The sequence below is a fragment of the Phaethon aethereus genome, assembly GCF_964289735.1.
Source record: "Phaethon aethereus genome assembly, chromosome: 12".
In the NCBI taxonomy this organism is placed as follows: domain Eukaryota; kingdom Metazoa; phylum Chordata; class Aves; order Phaethontiformes; family Phaethontidae; genus Phaethon; species Phaethon aethereus.
Window position 1 is genome coordinate 13000202 of NC_138588.1, and position 19966 is coordinate 13020167.

Sequence of the window (19966 nt, forward strand, 5' to 3'; positions counted from 1 at the left end):
CAGAGGGGAATTGCTAAAGTATATGTCATTAACTCAACTGAAGTTCTGTGGAAGAAGGTATCCCTAGCAGTCTGCAATCTTAAAATACTTGAAATAATATGGTTGGTTTACTACAGTCCTTAATTATACTACTTGTTGTTTTACATAAAAATATCAGACTTATTTTCATTGGTAAAGCTTTAACAAAAAGAGGATAGGGGCTGCAAAAAAAGCAGCAGGATTTATTTTCATTTTTTCCTAATTAAAATTTAGTGAGGCAAAGTACTTGATATCTGACCTTATGTTCCTCTGAGGATGTTTTGCTTCTAATGCATTTAGAATGCTTAAAAAAAAAAAACAAACCACAAACCAACCCCACAACCTTATCTTTAATGTTTAAAATAGCAATACTATATACTGAAAATCTAATCATTTTCCTATTCCTTGTCAGAAAACGTTAAGTGCCAAAGCATAGATAAATATGCAACTTAATTGTCAGATCTTGCCCATCAAACTGAATATAATGATTCTAGTTTAGCAAAGGTGCAAGGAGATAAATATATGTTTCTGTTTGCTTTTATTTTCCCCTAACCCCAGGATTATTGTATGTAAGAAATGTGTACATATGCTTCTATTTGTGACCACGTCCTTCACTCTCAGGCATTTATCTCACTTACAGAATTGGAAATTTAACAGTTTCTATACTCTTTGCAGAATATCATGAAAGATTATAAAGAGATGCGTAGATGGCTGAATATACTTAGTTGCTATGAGAATGTTCATAAACTGCTTAAAACAAGCCTCAGAGCAAAAGAGAGTTATAAGTATTACAAAAAATATTTGAAAGAGCTCACTGGTATTATCACGATAACAGCATGTAAACAAAGGTATTTAGATACAGCATTAAAATTATGAACATACCATGTGCTTTGGTGACTGTCATCTCACTTGAGCAGTACAGAGAGGGAAAAGGGTAATCCACTTATTTCGTTCAATTGTCAATAATGATGTTAGCAGCATTCTTATGGGTTGGATTTAGTTTTTATGGCTCTATGATTTGTTATAAGAGGACATATTAAAGTAATGAAATATCTCTGCAGTAACTGGCCTGCAGTAACATTGAAACACGTGGTCAGTTGAAAACAGAATCCCAAGCAAGATAATGGAATTTCTCTTAATTTGATTTGCCACCGGTGTAATTAACATGCTAGTATTCTCCTTGCAGAGATGCTACTATTTATGTTTTGGTTGCTAATTAGCATAGTCACTTAGAGGTACATAATGCTGCTAGCTCAGCTACCATTCCACATAAATCTAATTTGGCCTTGAAGAGTGTTGCTAGTTCTACGGATATGAGTAATTGTCTCACAAACAGCACAACATCCTAATGCATCTGGCAAAACGTGAAGTTCTGCATCCCGTTTGGTGTCTGGTATAGCAGAGGAAGGAAGAACAGTAGTCACTGCAGCTAAGAAATCAATGACTTTCACAAATGTTCCTCTGGCCATAGCAATTCAGTAATAATAATAAAAAAAGATTGAAAAGATATGAAACCTATAAACAAAATATGTTAAATTGATTTTGAAAGTTTCTAAACCAGGCATCAGAATGGATGGTCTGTGTTGAGGTAAATGCTTAGTCTAACTCCTAAAATGCCATGTAGAGTGACATTTCAATTTTCCTCAGCTTTTGGAAGCTTGATTTTACAGCTCCAGATCTCAGTTTTTGAGAAGCACCTTCTAGCAGTTACAATAAAGTATACAGAGCAAGGATATGGGCAACGTTGATAAAGAGGCACTAACCCTTACCCTCTATGAAAAACAATCTGAAGTCAGATTCCACCCTTATGAGAGAAATAATAATAATACTAAACATTACGAGGAATGACCTATTTTTCAAAGAGCAAGTAGGAGTCCATATGTGTTTTTCTACTGATGCATAGTATCACTGGAAAGCCATGTGAATTAAAAGCGTTTCACAAGCAAACAAAATTAAGGAGAAATAAAGATATAATATAAAAAAAAAATTTTGAAGTGCTTTAGAACAGAATGATAGCAAATAGTAATTTGAAAGAGCTTAAATTCCACTGAACTACCAGATCCCCTTGAAAAACTGCACTGGTGTTAGAATTTCTCTTTTTAATTAGTTCCTGCATCGTTCCTTACAACTGTACCAGTACAAAGTTTGAGGGCCTCAGCAGAATTCAGCTCATAAAGTTCTATTCAAGCTCACACCAACATAATTTATGGCCAAACTCTGTGCCGTAAAGAACATAATGTTAATGACATTAGAGCCTGTTAGGCCTCTGAAACAACTAAGAATTACACTCCTGTCTGCATAGACACTGGAAACTCCCCAAGATTAAAGCCTGAAAAATGAACCTCTGCATGTTTCACAATCCAGTGTCCCAAGGGCCAACAGTTAGGTCTCAGAATAACACTGTTAGGCACAGACAGGAAGGCACAAGTGTCAGCATCACAGAATCACTAGGTTGGAAAGGACCTTCAAGATCATCAAGTCCAACCATTAATCCAGCGCCACCATGTCCCCTAAACCATGTCCTGAAGCGCCACATCCACACGTTTTTTGAACACTTCCAGAGATGGCGACTCCACCACCTCCCTGGGCAGCCTGTTCCAATGCCTGACCACTCTCTCAGTGAAGAAATTTTTCCTAATATCCAATCTAAACCTCCCCTGGCGCAACTTGAGGCCATTTCCTCTTGTCCTATCACTAGTTACTTGGGAGAAGAGGCCAACACCCTCGTCGCCACAACCCCCTTTCAGGTAGTTGTAGAGAGCGATAAGGTCTCCCCTCAGCCTCCTCTTCTCCAGACTAAACAACCCCAGTTCCCTCAGCCGCTCCTCATAAGACTTGTGCTCCAGACCCCTCACCAGCTTCGTTGCCCTTCTCTGGACACGCTCCAGCACCTCAACATCCTTCTTGTAGTGAGGGGCCCAAAACTGAACACAGTATTCAAGGTGTGGCCTCACCAGTGCCAAGTACAGGGGCACAATCACTTCCCTGCTCCTGCTGGCCACACTATTCCTGATACAGGCCAGGATGCTGTTGGTCTTCTTGGCCACCTCGGCACACTGCCAGCTCATGTTTAGCCGTCTGTCAACCAGCACCCCCAGGTCCCTTTCCGCCGGGCTGCTCTCTAGCCACTCCTCCCCAAGCCTGTAGTGTTGCATGGGGTTGTTGTAGCCAAAGTGCAGGACCTGGCACTTGGCCTTATTAAACCTCATACAGTTGGCCTCTGCCCATCAATCCAGCCTGTCCAGATCCCTCTGCAGAGCCCTCCTACCCTCCAGCAGATCAACACTCCCACCCAACTTGGTGTCATCTGCAAACTTACTGAGGGAGCACTCAATTCCCTCATCCAGATCATCGATAAAGATATTGAACAAGACCGGCCCCAGAACCAAGCCCTGGGGAACACCACTTGTGACCGGCCGCCAGCCGGATTTAGCATCGTTCACCACAACTCTCTGGGCTCGGCCATCCAGCCAGTTCCTCACCCAGTGAAGAGTAAACCCGTCCAAGCCACGAGCCGCCAGTTTCTCCAGGAGAATGCTGTGGTAGACGCTGTCAAAGGCTTTACTAAAGTCCAGGTAGACAACGTCCACAGTCTTTCCCTCATCCACTAGGCGGGTCACCTGGTCATACAAGGAGATCAGGTTGGTCAAGCAGGACCTGCCTTTCATGAACCCATGCTGGCTGGGCCTGATCCCTTGGTTGTCCTGCAGATGCCCTGTGAGCACTCTCAAGACCAACCGCTCCATAATCTTCCCCGGTACAGAGGTCAGGCTGACAGGCCTGTAGTTCCCAGGATCCTCCTTCCGGCCTTTCTTGTAGACGGGCGTCACATTGGCAAGCCTCCAGTCTTCTGGGACCTCCCCTGTTAACCAGGACTGCTGATAAATGATGGAGGGTGGCTTGGCAAGCTCCTCCGCCAGCTCTCTCAGTACTCTGGGGTGGATCTCATCAGGCCCCATAGACTTGTGGGTGTCCAGGTGGTTTAGCATGTCCTTGACTGCTTCCTCCTGGATTATGGGGAGTACATTGTGCTCTCCATCCCCGTCTTCCAGCTCAGGGGGCTGAATACCCTGTGGATACCTGGACTGGCTTTTAAAGACTGAGGCAAAGAAGGCATTAAGTACCTCAGCCTTGTCCTCATCCTTGGAGGCAATGTTCCCTGCCATATCCAGTAGGGGATGGAGATTCTCCTTGCCTCTCTTTTTGTTGTTAATATATTTGTAGAAGCATTTTTTATTATCCTTTACGACTGTGGCCAGACTGAGCTCTAGCTGGGCTTTTGCCTTTCTAATTTTGTCCCTGCTTGACCTAACAAGATCCTTGTACTCTTCGTGAGTTGCCTGCCCCTTCTTCCAGAGGTGATAAACTCTCCTCTTTTCCCTGAGTACCAGCAAAATCTCCCTGTTCAGCCAGGCCGGTCGCCTTCCCCGCCAACTCTTCTTACGGCACATGGGGACCGCCTGCTCCTGCATCCTTGCCTGGTCCATCCTGAAATCAGACCCTTCAGAGATGTCACTTCATCCTTCTAAACAGGACACTAAAATGGGAACAAATTGTGGAAAAAGGCATTTAACACAGGTAAAATCCTCTCAGAGACAGCCTTCAATTTGTGGTCTGTTATAAAAATACTGGAAACCAACAGTGAGATTCCCCCAGGTCCTTTCTATCACCTTAGTACCACCATGTGTTAGCTATCAGTGTTCATTCTAGGATTTTATCTAAAGACCCTTTATCTATTAAGTGAGGGGAAGTAATAGAACATGAACATCATAAAATATGTTGATAGGGTAGAACATAATGCATAAAAACCAACAGGTAGTCATAACTAGCTGATCATTAATAATTTCTTAGTATACATTAGGCAGCAACAGAGCATAGAAATGTTTCAAACAATACACAGAGAAAACCTGAAAATACTAATGACCTCAACACATTGTCTATGAACAAGGATGCAGATCTAGTCAGTGACTTAAGAGGCCCTACAGATCATCGAGTGAAACTGTAAGTACTAGGTTAAGTAAGACAAATGCCATGGTTCCACAGCATGTGCGATCAATCTGATTTCATACCCCCCACATGTCCTTTGCTTCTGCACTGAAGAGCACTGACAGTCCAAAATGCCTGCTGCTCAGCAGGTAAGGACATGTTTATGGTTGAAATAGAAAGTGGTGTTACAAGTCACTGAAAGAGTGTGTGACCTCGTTCCACCCTTTACAGTAGATTTACAGTAGAGAAGCCCCCTTTGCTTCAGAGTTAATTCAGTTTTTGCTGTTTTGGTTTGGGTTTTTAAATGCAAATGAAGGAAGTTGGTAGAGCCTGGTGATAACTGCTGATAAGACCCATTTCAACATGATTTCTCTTTCAAAAACAATATATTGTAGATAAGGTCATAAAAAAGGCTGTAGTTTGGGGTATAAGATCTTCCTTCATGTGCTAGGACAAAGCAGTTCTGATCATAACAAAGCCTTAGTCAATGGGTGAGTCTGTAATTTTTTCATCATCATTAGCCATTCTTAATTTCAGCAATACATATCAGCTTCACTTCTTCAACTGATGTAAAGGGGATAGTTTTATGAACCCAATAAAACTTGTTTGTTTATATCTTATGGATCCAGATGCAACTGTCTGCTTATCACATCTGTTCCAGCATTTTAAGATCCATTAAATTTCCCCAGACTGAACTTCTATAGTGTTGCACAGGGACCAAATCAAGTGAGCTTGCCACTAGTTGGCCTTGTCACCTGCACACAGCTTGGCAAGATCACTGTACATGTTCAGTCCAGTTATAGTAGTTTTTATGACAAAAGTACAAGAAGAGATCAAACAATTTGTGTGACAAGCAGGATAATACAGGAAGATGTGAGCAGCTGATGGCAGCACAACAGAGGAACTTAAAGAACTACAATCAATAGGTAGTGACAAAAGTTCACAGTTTTAAAGTACAAATAAAGATAGTACTTCATGATCTATCTCCTCTCCTGTTTTCCCAGTCCCAAAGGATTTGCATTTGGCAAAGATCTCCCTGACATTTTCTGTTACTCAGTATCAAACCTTTCCAACTCATAAAATCAATCCACATGCCAATCAATGTTTTCCAGAGCTCCTGAACTTCCTGAAGATCTCTGTGCACTGGGATTCTCATTCTTCAACTTGTCTTACCACTTCTTCTCTCCCACTTTGTGGTTCTTGGTACCTAGGTCTGACAACAACAAAACTACACCCTCAAGAACTTGAGAAGCTGTGAAGCTGTAATGACTGTCTGGAAAAATCACCTAAAGGATACTTGAATGCATTCCTACCACTGAAAATTTTCATATGTTTGTTCTGTAGAGTTTTCATTTTGGAAATGCTGTTGAAGAAAAAAATTCTACAGTGGCAGGGTGGTGTTTTAAGAATAAGAAAAATTATCTAAACATCTGTCATTCTGAAAGAACAGATTAATGTGCCAAACTCAAAATTTAAGCCCATCAAACCAAACATTATTCAAGATCCAAAATCCAAAAGATTTAAAATACATTAGAATCCATTCAATTATGTTGGCCAAATTCAGTCATTGAAATCTCTTCAAAAAGTATATGTAACCTTAATTCTCTTGCATTACTAGCTGAGGTAAAACCAGTTAAATTTTTCTCTTATGAGACTTACAGGCCAAGAAGTATCAGATAATCATCTGAATTTTTAGATGCTCAGCCTGAAAAAATTACAAAATTCACCTACAGCTGCTTCTTGCATTTCTCAAATGATTGAATCTGTCAAGGATTTGAACTTGTACAAAGTACTCTGCTATCACAGGTCATTTTATTCCCCAAAGACAGACCCCCATTTTTTTTTCTCCTGGAGAAGAGGTCTTTAAAACTTACAGTCTTTAAAGACTAGCTATGCACTTATAGAAACCATTAAAGCCTTATAGAACATCGCTTTATAGCTGCATGCACTACTATCAACAAAAGAACACCTGCCAGAAAAAACAACTCTATTTTTTCCCCTAAACCATGAGAGAGTAATTTTCAATGTAAATGAGACCTGAATATTTTGCTCTTGCCTGGCAAGAATGTCACATGAAAAACAAATGAAGCAAAAAAGACTGACACTATTACTCACCAAAAATAGAAATGTCTCAGATGCTCAAACATTTGCTTAGGATAAACTACAAAAAGGCAAGATAATTAAAAAATATCTCTCTGCCTTTTTCCTACTGAGCTAAGGCAAGAGTATTTCTTGACTTGAAAACTGTGAATCTTGTCCTTATGACTTAAATGCTTGAAGGCCATATATACCCTTTTCACCTAGATTTAGAAAACGCCTAGAAAATACATATGCTACCAAAATACAGTCAAGTCTTTAAATGGTAGCAGTACTTGGTTGAATGAGAGAACACTTAAGCAGAGCTACAATGAAATGAAGCATAATGCTTGTGCGCTTGGCTGAACAGGGGCTAGCAATTATAGAACATTAGGAGGCAGGCCCCCGGAGGGGAGGGCATACAATATTTTCAGTTCAAGGTAGGCAGTGCTTGCATCACAGTTCCACTCTTGGGAATCAGTACAACATAACCTCAACTATCATTAATAATGACCGGGGGAACAATGTTGATAAGTCTCTTGGTTGCAAGAAGCAGCTACAAAATCATGACACTGAGTATCACAAGAAACAGAGGCAATTAAAGAGATCCACAAATGCATGGTTTTTCTGAAGTGTCATAATATCTAAAACCATTCTAATTTTTTGTGGGACTTGACTCATGATTTCTGAACATGGTGAACTTGGCAGCTAGCACAGAAGTCTATGCACTATAGATAGATTTGATCGATTCCTGTTGTTATTACCCAGCCAGCACATCAGTATACCAGTGTGCAAAGAAATATAAAAATAAGTGAGTTTAAACCACAGGAAATTTGAGAGGAGAAATGAAGCTTTCAGAGAAAATTGGATATATAAGGATTATATGCATGTAAGCATTTGCACATATATATATATACACACACACACACATATCACACACTATCTATAACAAAATAATATCATGCATGCCAAGCTGATAAACAGGAAATTAAGAAATGGAAGCAAGCAAGGGTTTCCTCTGCAGCTCCTTGGAAACAGGAAATACCAGTTTGCCAGAACTTTAAGCAGTACACAAGGCATAGCATTTTTGACAGTAGAGTTTATAGTATCACTTACAATGACAAAGATGGAGAAAGACAGCATTATTCCATAGAAATTTCAACATCTTTTATTAAGGTTTTTATTCTAGGGCCAAGATCAGCAGCACAACCCAATGATTTCTAGACTGGCAGAGGCAGAACTGAGAAAAGATGGATTTTGAGAGGACAATATATTTGGAGATATCTTCAGTAGCACAGTCCTGGTAAGCCTCAAGCCATTTTTCTGGTGATGATTTTTGCTGTGAAGGGCAGTACGTAAAAGTAAATTATATTATATCTATACTCAGAAGAGTAAAGACAAAGTATGTATTGCAGTCTCACCATGAGGTGAGGATTCAAAAAAACTGAAGCAATAGCTATAGATATTATTCTACTTTTTAAATCACAGAGTACTATTTCAAGGCAATTATGGAGTGTGCCTAGTGGTTTATTCTCTTCAAACACATAGGGTAGAACTACAAAAATTTGTAAAGCTTTAAAAATATAAGTGGCAGAGCTTACAGGTAAAAAGATTCAGAAGGTTCATATTGAAATTTCTGTTTTACTCCAAATGCATTCAGAGGATTCTTGGAATGGCTCTACTGAGCAAGTTTATTTAGATGTGCAGTATGCTTTGCCTTTCTCCCTAGTTATTTGAGAAATTTTCTTCTGAACTGGCCATTAGGACCTTATCTCAGAGAAGAAAACTAAGCAATGCATTTGCTAAATAACTTTCTCCTGATTCTCTTCTGTATTTAGGGTCCCAATCCCTCAAAAATCAAAGTGCATGTACTGATGTTAATGCATACAGATAAGCCCCAGAATTCAGGAGAATTGTTCACATGTCTGAAGGTATACATGTAAACAAGCATTCGCAGGCTTGGCTTATTATTACTATAACACTTCCTAAACTGAGAAAGATTAGTTCATTAAACTGAAAAAAAAGAAGTAATGGGCTGAGAAGTTGAGAGATTAAAATGAAATTATTTCAGTGTCCACTGCAGTTATTAGAAAAACTCCCATTGACTCCAATAGGTATTAATTAGGCTCATTTTTCCAAGTGTCTCAAAAATTACTCAGGCATGGAAAAAAAAATTACTAACTTCTAAGGACAGATTCAGCAATTTGTGTTAGGAAACCAGGAAACTTTTGCATTGAATTATAATTCAGTAAAAGAATCGTTATCTCTGACTAACATAAAAACAAAACATATAAATGTATCTATACACACACACGTGCATATAATGAATACTGATGCAAATTTAAACTTTCAGATTTCAGAAACAAATTCTATCACTTCTTTGTAAGATGACACTGAATTTTCTCTGGCCTCTCAGTCTGTAACTATTGCTCCTTTAATGATAAATACATACAAACAAAAAATACAACTGAATCTATAAGGTTTTCAGAATCTCCTTAGGCAGAAAAGTATGTCACCTATATTTGTAGGAGTCCAGTTATAAGAGATTTTTAAGGTTTTTTTCTCTCCAAAGGCTTAGTTCCTCAGAAAGTTACAGTGAAAAAACCTTTGAACTCACACAATGCAATAGAAAGTTCAGGGCCTGAGGCATTGTTTTAGCAAAGTAACCATATGCTTATCCTTAAGGGGAATTAGGTTTTCATGTGCACATAAATTTATTGCTGCTATGAGTCTAGGTTTGAAGTAAATACTTTAATCCTTCTATTCTAGAAGCTACATTTGTAATAGTAAGGCATTAAGACAGACTTGCTTTCCTGAAAAATCTCAGTTTAAACTTTATAAGAAATCAAGAGGAGAAGTGTTCCATGGAAGGGATTATACATCCTTGGCCGTCCTGACCCCAATGGCTGTCTTACTACTAAGTAGCTAGCAAAGCTAAGTAAATGTACAACTATTTTTTTGGCTTGATCATTTTAACATGGAAACCCACCTCAGAAACTGTTATATAAAGTTATATTTTTAAAAAGAAACCACATTGTTAAAAGCAAATAAATATTAAGTCTAGTTTTTCACTAATTAAGCTGCATATATAGGGTCAGGTCTTCGTTATAAAGTGTACGGGATAACTTCAGTAAAGCAAACAGATAGCAAAATATATGTAAATTAGGATATTAGAGCAGTTTGACTACATTCATCACAATAGGTTTCTATAAAGAATAAAGATCGTTTCAACAGCAGCAGGCAGATAAGCAGGCTGTTACCTTTGGGCACATGGCATATGGTGCTGTGCTGCAGAAAGGGATGTATTTTGCTCTCAAACAATTTATGGCTGACTGTTCTTGGTTTATACAGTGTGGCTGTCAGGTCCCAGCAGCACTGGTTGCTAGTTACATTTTTCTACTATACAGATTAAACTGATGAATGCTTCGGAGATCTGCCTCCAAGTATTTCAGCTAAGAAGACATGCTGAAAAGTCATAAGATTTGGTATGTCTTGTGGATTTGGCTGTTAACTGACTATAGTCATTGGACAAATTATTTCTGTCTCTTTTAAAGGAGGATAAAGATGTTAGCAGGAAAAGCAAATCCAAAGGATGGAGTATGTGGATAGGACAAATTTTGAGGCCTTTAGCAGAAACAAAAGAGAACAGTACTGATAGGAGCATTTTCCTTACCTTTTTGTATGCCGTATTTTGAGACTTTTGCATTAGGAACATCTAAACTATGAATTTGAAGGAATGATTTCATTTGTAATCACATTGTGCAAAGCATAAAACCCCAATGGTGCCAGATGTGCTTCAGGAGAAGGAGTCAGCTGGATTTAATACTGCAACTTGCAACTTCGTGACAAATAAACTGTGGCAAATATCCCAGGATTTATCAGAAAGACTCCATTCAGAAAGCCTCTGCTTTGTCACAAGAAATCTGGACATTTCTTGCTTAACACCACACCTTCCTACAAGAACTGAACTGCCTTCAGGGGCTCCCCGAGTTGCGCATCAGCAGATGAGCGCTGTGGGAAAGCAGACTCACTGCCTCACAGCGATGGACAGAGCCACACGGAGAGCATGATTGAAGCAGCTCACAGAGAAAACAGTGGGGGGGAATCTAGCAATGAATGCCGTCAGTGGGAGCAGCCAAAGGGTGCAGAGCCAGCAGGAACGTGAGCAGTTAACAACAAACTTATCTGGTGGGGACTGATGGGAAAGCTGATGAGAGGCAACAAGAGGCAGTGGCTAATGAGAAATACCAGGGTTAGAAAAACTCTGGAGAGGCCTCCTGTGGTGTGTGCTATGCCTTTTACTTGGTTATTTGCCATTTAGTGTATCAGTAATGCATGCTCTACTAAATAACAGGTTAGGCTAGTCACTGAGAGGAAAGCTGCTTGGTCACCTTCAACTGACTGCTGTTCCTTTGGAAAGCAAAGGGAGAGGAAGGATGCGGTATGTCCTCCCAGAAAGAAACTCAGGATGTGAGATCTTCTAGAGCACAGAGCAGGTCAGGCGGAAAAGCTGGGGAGAGAAGAATACAGTAAATAAGGGTATGGTAAGAATGTACCTTAAAGAGCAGACACGGCCAAAACTGAGTGGGATCAAAAGAAAGATACTTTCCCTAGCAACCCACAGGGGTCCTTGGAGAGTTTGTCACAGAGCAGGCAGGCATCGAAAGGCTTCCAGCTTAGGATAGAAAGTGGGACATCAATGCAAACTGTCAGAGGACAGGCTTCTCACTGAGAGAAGGTAGGAGGAAAGCTGTTTAAGAAGCTTTTATTTTCCTCTAGCTCAGCCAATCTGAGGTTCTTTTACCTCATTCCAGCATCTCTCTCATGAAACACTGTTTTAGAAGTCTTGCTGGTTTGAGCTCCACTCTAAGAGGGAACTCAGGTTAGCTCTACCTCCATGCTCCACCTGATTCTGGGTCTGGTCCCACCTCCCTCACCAGCCTTTTAAAGGTCACAGAAACTCAACATCCCTCTCAGAGACTACCTGTGAATGTGCTGTAACTGGAAAAGAGAGACTACTAGCTTATTAGCTGTTGGGTGTGGGGTTTTGTGGCAACTCTTCATGACATGTTCTCATGTTTCCAGCACTCCAAAAGGAGATCCTTTTGCTTAAGCTCATTTGATTAACTTATCAATTGTGAGTGAGAAAGTTATCATTTAGACAACACTGTGACAATTAAATTAAATTTCACAGGTTTCTGGATGGTGCTTATATCTTTGTGGGTTTCTATTTAGTGAGGACCTCCAGAGGCTCCCATTGCAGGCAGTCAGTGCCTGGCAGAAGGGTTACATAGTATTTACTGACACTTGTAAAGCTCTTAGAAAATTATGGATGGGAAGCAATATACGAAGAAAGAGCCATATATTTTCCTGAATCAAAACAATACCTAATGGATAGAAAAAACGAACAAAAAATCGTAGCTTCATCCAAGCCTTTCCCATTAATTGAGGCACAGGTTCAAAATTGAAATTCCTCAGACCAATAGAACATGACCCTTCTTCTCCCAAGCTAGGAGATGTGGTTTTTATCCTTTAAAGAGGCCACTAGCTGTACATATTGATAAAGTGTTTCCTTCTCCAGCCCAAGAAAGATTTTAAACTTTCAAGGGATTACAGGATTTTATATTGTTAGTGGATAAACCTAATCTTCTGCTACCCATGTCCTGGAATCCCTAATAACGAAAAAAAGAGACCAAGGATTAAAAGCTAGTGGTATTACAGCTGTCAACACACCAGCCTTAATTTTTCAAAAGCTTTCACATAGGTACACTGATGTGTCTGGAGTCTTTTGCTGAAAGTACTTGATCAGTTTCACAGTGATAAAATAACCAAAAGTTACTTCATTTTTATTAGTATAGCACATCCTTGTAAATACACTCAATTCACTTTAAATTCTTCCTTCTCCCCTGAGTCATAGGTATTTGGAAAGATACGGTCATTTAGGATGGAAAGGCATTCAAAGGCAACCTGGTAAGAACTGTTATTACAATATTGACAGGTAGTTTTGTATGTCATAGCATCCTGACAGTTATTGAAAAGGGGAAAATTAAAAACATGTTGTGAGGCAATGATTACCTTTTTCCCCCCATAATGCTGAAGGGGTGAAATAAATGCCCAAATTAGCAAATCACAGTGCTTCATTTCTTGCGCTTCAGAGCTCCTTGCTTCTGCGGGGAGGTAGAACAGCTGTGAGCTACTGGGACTCTCCCAAACTGACATTAACAATTACACTGGGTGTTATGATATGACTGTGGCCAAAAATACCCAACAGGGTGAAAGTTGATGTGAGTAGTAGTGTAGTTCTCAACCTTCTGGGAATTGTGACTGTGACAGAAGAAAGTCTTTAAAGAGAGGAAGGCCAGGATATATATTTTTACTACTTTCTTTTTTTTCCCCATTATTTCAAGGTTCAAGTTCACATCAAGAAGAAAAGAACTTAAGGAGATGAGAATTCTTAAAGTGTTGGGATCCCACAGTACTTAGATTCTCAGGGAGGCACGTTAGAAAACAAGCCAGCTTCATGACCTATATACACTAGCCCAGACTTCTGATATCATTTTAGGGAATAGCCACCTGAAATGGGTGCATTCATGTCCCCACATACAAGCAGTGGACGTAGTCTACATACAACATGCATAGCTGCATGCTGTATCCACAATGGCGGAAATTCCTATCTATAAAAATTATTCCCGTAGCATGTGGCTGAGTGTTAAAACATAACCTCCTTAATGGCCATTAAGGTCAGGGGTGATTTAGTGAAGCCTGTCCTAAAAGACCAGCAAGTAAGCACACTTGTCTCAGCTGCAAACAAATGGAGACTCTAGCTGCACATGGAACCATTTGATACCAGAGGGAAAGGAGAGAGGAATCAAGAAAAAAGTATTAATGAGTGGGTGGGGAAGCAGACCTATATAGGTTCTACTAGCTCCAGAATATTTGCAGAATACATCAGTAATTCAGCTGCCCATGGGAGAAAGCTTAAGAATTATATAGAATCACTGACCCCACTGGAGGCACAGCACCAAGGCACCTCAGGACGGCCAAGAAAATAGAGAACCTCTTCTCAGTGACCCTGTGTAGTGAATAATCATCAAACCTCTGGTGAAGAGAAGGCAAAATTTCCCCCTTTCCTCCACCTACCTCTAGGGAAAAATCTCCTAGGTAGCTACCTAAATTGAGTATTGAAGTTTCATCTCACATACGCAGGTTATTCTTGGATAAATCAGAGAAAAGTGTTCAAATAGAGCTGTGTTGGGAGGAAAAAATAAAACAGACTTCGGAAAAATCTTCACATCTCTTTTACATTGATCCAAGAAGCTAACAGGCAATTAACTACTGCGGTGGTACACTGCCACCTAGAAGAAGCACTTCAAGACATCACAGACACCCTATCTGATTATTAAAGAGCAAAGATGCCATCTTTGTAGCTTGACCTTTGAATATTAAGTTGTCGCCAATACACATACCTACCAGACAAATGCTTAGCCCAGTGAGAGATGTTATAATTGAAAGAAGATACAGATTGATGCCAGAAATGCAGAATGCCTTTCCTATTAAAAAGTTAACCTACATTGATTTACTGTATGTGCATATCTTGCTATTGTGATAATAAATTGACGAAAGAACCTTCGAGGTTAGCCAAAGAAAATAAACTTCCTATGGAGGCTTCTGTCTGTGAAAGTCCTTTCAGAAATATAAAAGTGCAATTAAGAAAACAAGGCAGATCAAATAACTCGACAACAAAATATCATCTTAGAGAATCAGAATGTTGTTCCACATTTGCTGTTCACAAAGGCTAACCAGTATTGCTTTGTTATTGTTTTTTTCCCCTAATACCAGTGTTCTTAACTCTATCTAAACTAAGCATCCTGTGAAACGATCAGTCCACCTCAGTCAAGGGAAGTAGTTATGCAGGCAGGGGGAGTTCAACATTTGACCTTTGGTCTATGGAGCACATTGCCATCTCCATACTGATGTGAAATAGGCCACAAGTCCACCAACAGTGTTTTTTCCCCACATCATCAGCAAGACACACATCACATAATTAGCAAGAAACAAATAAACAAACAAACAAGAAATCTAACTACAGTATGCCACCACCCCACCCCCCGATCATCTGATGTGTCTAAAAATGAGAGGTTTAAATCAGTCTACTGTGACAGACAGCTTTGATTTTCACCACTTAAGATATTTCAAACCACATTCTGGACTTCCTGGGAATGCACACACAGCCTTAACCTCAATTCAAATACAAGCACAATGAACTCATGGTCAGAAACAGCAAATGACTGAAAGGTCTGGACCCTGTCAACAAAGCAATATAAAGCAGTTTCCTACAGTATATAATGGCTGTGCTTCAACTAAGAGTTCTATTTCATTCTACTTTGAATGCCTCCCTGTACAACTGAACAACTTAGTATTTGCATTTACTTTAATCTATGTTGTCAATTCTATTAATGAATAAATTCTCCCTGTGAAACAATAGAAACCTTTTGTCTTATGTTTGCAGTTGGCCAGTTAATTAAAAGATTAAATAAACTTTAACCAAGGCCCTCAAATCATCTAGAACAATGGAGAACTTTTTAAAAGTATTTTCTATTAAACCAAAGAATGTGGAAGGCTGCCATTTCTTATTCACCATCACTTGCTACTGCATGAACATTCAGTCTTTGTTTATCCCTATGAAATCTCTGCAAAAACACAATATACACTGTGTACAGACTAGATAATGCAAAAAAATCTCCCTATGAATATTTACACCAACACAGCATATACGTTAGTGTCACTCACACGTTCAAGGAATTCCATTACTGAGTGATGCCTAATGTAGGAATTATACCACAAACTAGTCTTTCATCATATGATAATAAGCTAAAAGGAACTCCGAGACGAAATGTTTTCTCAGAAACAATGATGATCATGCTGAACAGTGCAATGAACCATGCACTAGTAATTCTGATAGCGGGAATACGGAACACACATGCTTTCTGAACAATGCAGATTGTCTTTTAGAAATGGATGTGCTGCTCTGGCTAAAACACTTCTCTCCACCATACTATTGCATAAAACCATAAAAACACGGGGCTCCAAGGGGCTTTGAAAGGTCATTGCACAGCACTGATCACTGCACTGCCTGAGGCAAGATCAATTGTACTTCTATCATTCCTAAAACACCTCCCCATCCCATTCTTAGAGAACTCCAACAACTGAAACTTCATAACTCCTCAAAAAGTACATTGTTATCTTTGCTTTAGAAAGCATTCCCTAAAGAATCTTCCCTGCTGTGATTTATATCTATTACTTATTATAGTCACCACACTCGTACACAAACTTTTTCATTCTGCAATAATCTTTATGTATGTAATTATAAACATGCCCCCCTCAGACTCCTCTTCAACATAAAAATCCTGAAATTTTTATATCTTCCTTCACAGTTCATGTTTTTAGTCAAATCTTGCTTTCCTTTAGGCCCTCTGTAAATGATGTTTCAAATGTTTCTTGAAATTTCTTGTCCCCAAACTGGAGAACAGTAGAAGGTTTTTAATGTGAAGAGACTATAGCTATACTATACATTCAAGGCTAGTAAACTGTGTGGTTTAGATATGCTCTTTTCATTCCAGAGTTGTGCTTGATCTTTTGCAACAGTACGAGACCCCTGATTCTTGAGCAGTTTATAAACTATGATAATCCCATTGGTGGGTTTTTTGGTGGATGGGAGGGGGGAATCCTCCTAAATCAGTGGCTTCTCCTCTTATATTTGTGTTGCTGATTACTTCTGTGTAAATGGGATAACACCGTACCATTTACCCCTGTTGAATTTCATCTATCTTTTCAGACTATTCTTTCTTATAAGATAATTTTGAATTTTAATCTTGTCCTGCAAAACATCGGCTATTCCTTCCACACTGTTGTTTTCTTCCAGCATATCTTATAAACTTACTCCCTGTTCCATCACTCAGGTCTTTCATTACACCATTATTCATTACATCTTACTGAGTAAAAACAAACCAAGGCAGTGTGAGACTGATTTCAACCAATACTTCCTTAATTTTGACCATGAACTATTCTTTGGCGACTATTTCATGGTTATCTTATACAAACAATTTTTCATTGTTTGTTCTATTTCAGATACTTAAAAAACTGGAATAGAATATTGTTCATGTGCTCCCTTCCCTGTCATAGAATCATAGAATATTTGGGTTGAAAGGGACCTTTTAAGGTCATCTAGTCCAACCCCGCTGCAATGAGCAGGGACATCTTCAACTAGATCAGGTTGCTCAGAGCCCTGTCCAACCTGATCTTGTATGAGCTTGATATCCTAGTCTACAATAAAAATATGAATTGTGGAACCTAGTTTCCTTGCAGTCTTTTAGGAGGAATCTATGGCTGTCTTAAAACTTTGCCCCACATATTCTCCTGTTCTTGAAATTTCCCCCTTTTCCTCTCTACAGTTTCCATAGAACTTGCAGATGCCTAATACACTTCACAGGGCTGAAAGGAAAACTTTGTCCAGAAAAGATTTCCATTTAATCTCCATTTAATTTTCTAGTACCAACCTAGCCTATGAGTGTGTTGTAAAATTTCCCAAAGCTCTTTAGTTTGATTGGATGAAGAAGGCTGTGTGGTGCAGGTGGTTAAAGTTTCCATTTTCTGTGCTGCAAGCCCTCTGGTTCCTGAAAACCACTTCGAAGTCTTTACTGAGGAAAATCGCCCAGTGAGGTGAAAGCAAGTTTTCTTTAAGTCCCTCCCTTTCATTTTAATGAGAGGTTTTACACTTCTTTTTCAGTCTTCTAGTACCACACTCATTCTCTGTAACTCTTCAAAGCTAAATAATGGTTTGAGGCTGCAGTGGTATTCCTATTCTAGACTAGATCTCACACCTTCCTATCTATGCAAAAGGAAAAGAAAAGGAATTCAGCTCTTGCTAGTTTTCAGTCTCCTATCAATGGTGTCAGGAAGTTATCCTCCACACACTCCAGGAACCTCCCAGATTGTTTCCTCTCTGCTGTGTTATACTTCCAGCAGATGTCCGGTAGATTGAAGTCCCTTGCAAGAACAAGGGCCAACGAAAGTGAGACTTCTGCCAGTCGCTTATAGAATGTCTCATCTGTCTCTTCGTCCTGGTTGGGTGGTCTGTAACAGACTCCCAGCAAGATATCTGCCTCATTGGCCTTCCCCCTCATCCCTACCCATAAGCACTCTACTTGGTCTTCACAATCATTGATTTCTATACAATCAAAACACTCCCCAACATACAGAGCCACCCCACCACCTCTCCTTCCTTGCCTATCCCTTCGGAAGAGATTATAGCCATCCATTGCAGCACTCCAGTCAATCTAGTGATAGACTGATAGTCAATTCTGTCTATAGAATAGATATAGTATATCTATTTATCTATATATTTAGCTATAGTATAAAACCTTTGAGATTAGAGAGGAGTGACGCATGAGTCTAATTGCATTCACAGTTCAGACTCCAGCTGTACAAACTCATACCTGAAGACAAGCACTGTATCATTTATCTGTTACATACTTGACAGAAAAATAAATTAAGACCTGACATAATGCCTACCCAGACTCCCCACCACTGCATTCTTTGGGCTTTGAGTATGTTGTAATAGAGAATTAACCCACCAAATTGCAGAAAAATTGTGCCACAGAGTGCTCAGAAATTTAAACTGCACAGAGAACAATAATCCATGGGCATGTTGAAAGGATGAAGTATGAATGAGAACACTGCATTATTTATAAGCTAATTATGAACATACATATTTTTTATCTCCACAGTGTGACCTGGGGCTCAAGTGCCAAGGAGCCTGCAAAGACATGATGGCTCAGAATGGAATTAACTTTAAAAGGACATTTTCACAGCTTTAGATCTTTTTATGAACATCAGCAAGGCTAAGAAAAGGAACATGAGCAGAGTGAAGTCACTAGAGGAACTTTTCTTTCCAACAAAACAAAGGTTTAGAAAAGACACTACGCCTTCAAACATTAATCCATGCTTGAGGACAGCAGTAAGTAACAATAAAAAGTTAATCAGTGCTCAACACTTGAAACATAACGGATATATGTCTTTCTCTAACACACAAACTGCAGATGACAGATGGGGTATCCAGATCCCTAGATTTTCACTCTTTGCCTCTTACAGACAACTCATAAAGTTTCTTGATGAAGATTTTGTGCCACAACAGTTGTCCCCCTTCTTCTAGTACGCACTGACTGTCTACCCTTGCATTCGGAATGAAGGACTCTCAGACACATGTTTCATGTCATTACATCTCATTTGAGAGGAAGCAACCACCCAGTATCCCTTACATAAGTAATCTTTTACTTCTTCACTTTTTCATTTTGCATGCTTCTGTTGGTAATGATGCTCTACTGAGATATTCAGTAAGATGAAAAGATGGCTGTATTGAGAGGATGAAAAGAAAATGGAGAATGTTATCTATAGCAGCACAGAAAGAACAATGGGTAGAGGCCTGTTCTGAACAGAAGCAGCCTCCAACACAGACTTACATAGTCCTAAAAACCAGACCTAGAATGCGTTGTTTAGATAATATCACAATATAGCCTTGGCACTCTTCAGATTCTTCTCCTACACTTCCCACTTAATTACACAAGTCCTCTGTTTTTGAAATCTTGTGAAATTTCGTAAGGAAACTGTCTGGAAAACAACTGGTTTTTCAAAGGACCTTAGAAAAATCTGACACTTAAAAAGCCCACATACTTACTATCATATCCTGCAGTTTCTTCAGTCAGCTGCTAAGAGGCTAGGAAACACTGCAACCCTTTACACGAGGAATTAAGAGAACTAAGGCATGTATTCCAACCCTATTCCCAGACTACAGATCTTCTCCCCCACTATAGTCCTGAAGGCCATCGGT